The following is a 5,046-nucleotide window of genomic DNA, read 5'->3' as shown; positions in this document are numbered from 1 at the left end:
GCCATCACTGCCTGTCTGCTTTGCTAAGCTGTGTTAGGTTCTCATGAGCCAAGGGCTGTACATACTCTGCAAACCAGATAACCTGGGGTTGGTGCAACAGCCTCTCTATTGGATCCTTGGAACAACCTTTTCAAAGGCTGTTGGGTCAAGTAGGCATAATCACCTCCATTTGACAGATGAGTAAAGTTAGGCCTCACCCAGGAACTTTTAGGCTTTAAGTAACTCCCTCAAGACCTCAGAGTTGAAGAAAAGGGGGCAGAGCGAAAGCCGTGGTGTGACTCCCAGTCCAATGCTCCTCCCCATGCCCACCCTGCGGCTGTCATCTCAGCTCCCCCAAGACTCAGGCACACCCAGGGCCAGTCAGCCTCTTTTTAGACAAATGTCCTCAAAATCCAGGCTGACTAAATGGTGCTCCAGCCTGGTCAGAAGCATTGAAAGCGTGCTTATGGGGCACCTGCTCTGTGGAGACACTAGTGCAGGTGCTGGGACCCAGCAGGTCACAGGACAGACAATGTAGTCAGTTTGCTCATCCGTGAAATGGACATATGGTAGTTCCCAACAGCCTCAGCATGTAGCAGGTGTCATGGACTGAATTGTGTCCTCAAAAATATGTGTATCAATTTGGCTAGGCCATGATTCCCAGCGTTGTGTGATGTCCACCATTTTGTCATCTGATGTGATTTCCCTATGTGTTGTAAATCCTACCTCTACGATGTTAATGAGGCAGGATTAGAGGCAGTTATGTTAACGATGCAGGACTCAATCTACAAGATTATGTTGTGTCTTGAGCTAATTTCTTGAGATATGAAAGAGAGAAGCGAGCCAAGAGAGATATGGAAACCTCATATCACCAAGAAAACAATGCCGAGAGCAGAGCGTATCCTTTGGACCCGAAGTTCCTGTGCACAGAAGCTGTTAGACCAGAAGAAGATAGATGACAACGACCTTCCTCCAGAGCCGACAGAGAGAGAAAGCCTTCCCCTGGAGTTGGCGCCCTGAATTTGGACTGGAAGCCTACTAGACTGTGAGAGAATAAACTTCTCTTTGTTAAAGCCATCCACTTGTGGTATTTCTGCTATAGCAGCACTAGATGACTAAGATAGCAGGGCTTCAACAAGTGCCTCAGGAGGGAGGGAGAGGGAACAGGCAGCTGCCTCCTTTGCCTCAGATCAGGCCCCCATCAGGCTCACCAGTTAGAAGGAAAGGCCTGATCTGCCCTTGCCCAGCTGGAACCAGCTGCCAGGTCTGTCTCTGAGTGTTCTCAGGCCACCCACCACTGCAGGTTCTTTCATGCTCAAGTCCAACATCTAGGGAAAGTGTGTGAGAGTTTCTGTCCATACAAGAGGACCACGGGAAAATCCCAGGAGGCCGCGGGCTCATCCTCTCTCCCCTTGGAGCACAGCCTGCCTCCCTGAGAGGTCTCTCTCTCCTGCCACCTCTGTCCCACCCCCCGCAGCTGCTCCCTGCCTGTGCCAGCCTAGGGCAGCTGGCCCCCTACACGTGTGTGAGGACAGCGCCCTGCTCATGCAGCACTCCCTTCTCACTCACAGATATGTATGTCCAGGGCAGGGATACAGCAGGAACAAGACAGACAGGAGCCCTGTCCTCGGAGCTACCCACACTGCATGGTGTGGAGGCAGGCAGAAAGCAAACCATAAACCAGGAGCAGGTCAGGGGTGGTAAGCGCTGGGAGAGCAGTGGGGTAGGTGGGAGTATCCCAGGGTCGGGGGCTGCCATCGGGGAGGCCTCTCTGAAAAGGTGAAGGAAGGGAGGACAGGAAGAGGGCTCTGGGCAGTGGAATCAGGTGGGTGGGCCAGAATGGATGTAGGCCAGTGGAGTGAGGGGCGGGTCAGAGATGAGGTCTGGGGGTGGGTGACCAGGCAGGAGTGACATCCATCCCAAATGGGCAGCACTTGTGAACTCCTGGGTCTTGGCTGTCTTCGGGAACTGAAATCTTGTCTTGTTTTCCAGACCCCTCTGCCTGCCCTCCCACTGGGCCCTCCCCCACCACCTGGACTTGGAGTTCCCTTCAGCCAGGGCTGGGTCTCCATTCCTGCTGTTGGTGGTCACATGGTCAGTAGTGAACCCAGTCTTCCCAAGGTTCCCGCTGGACGTGTTTTACGGCACAACACATAAACCAGGAAATCTAAGAAAATCCTTTATTATGTAGAGACTTCTTTGTGATTCCGAGGTGGGTAATCCCGTTCTGGGAAGACAGACGATACAGTTTAAAATAAACAAAATTTCAGGAACAGGAAACAAAAGAGGAAAGCCCAGGACTTGGGGCGAAGGCCGGAGCCCTGCCTCTGGAGTCGCCCGCGTGACCTCTTTGCCGGAGTCCCCACCCCCGGGGTTGGAATCACAGTGCCTGCTTTAGTTCGGAAGCACAACTCCCATTATCCTTTCTACCCACCCCTCCCCCCAGGTAGAATCACCTGAGGCTTTAAAAGTACTAAAGTCTGGGCCCCACCCCTGGAGATTCGGATGTATTGGGTCTGGAGTGGGCCCAGGCATGGTGCGTTCAAAGCTTCCAGAGAGTCTAACCTGCAGCCAGGCTAGCAGCCCTGCTCTAGGCTGCAGGTGCTGGGGGATGTGGCACACGCATGCCATCAGTAAATGCTGCCTGGGTGCATGTATGAGCCAAGTCAACAGAGAAGACCTTTCTCCTGACCGTTGGGCCCCCAGTTGTGTTGCTTTGCCGGTTCTCCACAGGAGCTTTTCCGGGCCGCTTATTCTCTGGAAAGGATGAGTATGAATTCATTTCCCTGAGTCCCCAAGGCTGCCCGTATTGAATGCTGCACCCCCCAGGGACTTCTGGCCCACTGAGGCCCTGCTGTACGTGGGAAGGCTGGCCAGACCGGCCAAGCCAGCTCATGGGGCTAGAGGGAAGACAACGGGCCCTGCTACTCTGGCCCTGGGGGAAGGCTTGGCACCCAGCCCAGGCAGCCGGGCACCCACTATTTGCAGAAACCCTGCACCAGTGTTCTCAGAGGCTCAGGGCCCAGGAAGACCTGTAGGGGCCCAGGCTTGGCGCTGGGCAGGTGGCTGCCGCATAGGCTAGGAAAGGCCTCGTGGAGCAGCCTGATATGTCCAGGAGAATATAAGATAGCAGATGGCAATCCTGCAGCACCGAGGGGAGCAGCCAGTTCTGCTGGTGCCAGATGGTGCTAAGGTCTGCCCAGAGGCAGAGCCTCTGGGAAAGAGGGAGCACTCAGAGGGCCCAGCCTGCCAAACACAAAAGGACACATCAAATGACACGCTGACTGAGTTTGCATTGGGCCGTTCAGGTGGAGCGAGCGGCAATTTTATCACTGCATGTCATATTCCATGACACAGCTTCAGATGGGGCCGGGGAAAAACAGGGATGGTGCTGTGTTATTAGGGAGTCATGGCTGATGGGAAATAGTCAAAGTTTTATTAACTGGAGATGAGAACCGGCTGAGTGATATTTATTTTTGGCTTACCTCAGGGTACTAAACGTGGTATGTAGAGGATTCAGCCATGTTGCATGTCAGGCATCAGGGGTTTGCTTCTGTGGATCATAGCCTTCCTGGGACAACTTGGCCATTTCTCTTCAAATATAACCCAGGTAAGGTGCCCAGAGGTAACAAAGACACCTGACCCTAGAGAGATGGGAAAGAATGTGGGTCTACGGAAAGAAAGTGGGAGCTTCAGAAAGGGGAATCATTGTGGAAGAGGATTATGAGCTTGACATTGGTATGTCTCATTTCTGCAGCTAGGCCACATCCAGTTAGTAGAGCAAGAAACTGAGTCTGAAGAACAGCCAGTGCAGGCACCAGGGTGCAATGTTCTGTAATAAAATCCTTATTTTTCTTCTTTTTTATAACTAAAAAGGTGATATAACATTTCCCTTACTCTCAGATTTTTAAAAAAGCAAGTTTTGATACTTTTATTGTGGTAAATATACACATAACAATACATTTGCCAATTCAACATTTTTATAATACAGTGATATTAATTACATTCATAATGTTATTCAGCCATCACCACTATCCACTTCCAAATTTTTCCATCACCCTTAACAGAATGTTTTGATTTTTTTAATAACAGATTTATTGAGACATAATTCACAAGCCATAAAATTTACTCTTTCAAAGTGTACAATTCACTCTTTTAGGATGTTCATGACGTTATGCGACCATCATCACTATGTAATTCCAGAGCATTTTCATTACCCTAAAAAGGGACCCAGAGTCATTAGCAGTCACTCTCCATTCTCTCCATCCCCCAACTCCTGGAAACTACTGGTCCATTTTCTGTCTCTCTGGATTTGCCTATTCTGGATATTTCATGTAAATGAGAATCAGATAATACGTAACCTTTTGTGTCTGACTTCTTTCGCTCAGCATAATGTTTTCAAAGTTTATCCACGTGGTTACATGTATCAGTGCTCCATTCCTTTTCACTGCTGAATAATTTTCTATTGCATGGATGTATGTATTGATTTTTAAGAGCACGTACTTATAGGAAGTTTACACAACCGAAGAAGTAGAAATAAAAATGTTTTTAAGTTGTCCTAGTGTCACTACCCAAGTATGGTCCCATTTTGCTCCTTGTGGAGGGCCCAGGACTATGCGTGGGCTGCCGTGCCCAGCCCCCATGGAGATGCTCAGCATGCTTTTATCAGATTAATGAATCAGGATTAGAACTCTTTTTTCCTGTGTATTGAGTTATTATTTGATTTTCCTCAGTTAGGCTCATACCAAGTAAGATTATGTATGCAGTTTGATTTGTTTTTTGTACTGGCTTGTGTGAGAATGGACCAAAGGTGTTTGAAATCCTCCTACCTGTAGCTCCTGCCGAAGGATGGGTGGCACCACCTTTAAAGGGTATCATCCCAAACTGAACCGGTCAGCTCCTTGCCCTGGGAATTTCAACTAGGGATCTTGAAAACCTCATAGCAGTCCAAAATGGGGGTGGGCACCTGAGGCCAGTTAACAGTGGGGCCCCAGAGAGAAGATGAAATTATGTCCTGCTCTTGAAAGAATAATAATAATAACAGAATAGCCAACACTGGGCGGACAT

The sequence above is a fragment of the Trichechus manatus genome, unplaced genomic scaffold, assembly GCF_000243295.1.
Source record: "Trichechus manatus latirostris isolate Lorelei unplaced genomic scaffold, TriManLat1.0 scaffold00120, whole genome shotgun sequence".
NCBI classification, from domain to species: Eukaryota; Metazoa; Chordata; class Mammalia; order Sirenia; family Trichechidae; genus Trichechus; species Trichechus manatus.
The sequence above is the reverse complement of the archived record's forward strand: the minus strand, read 5'-3'. Positions refer to the sequence as shown.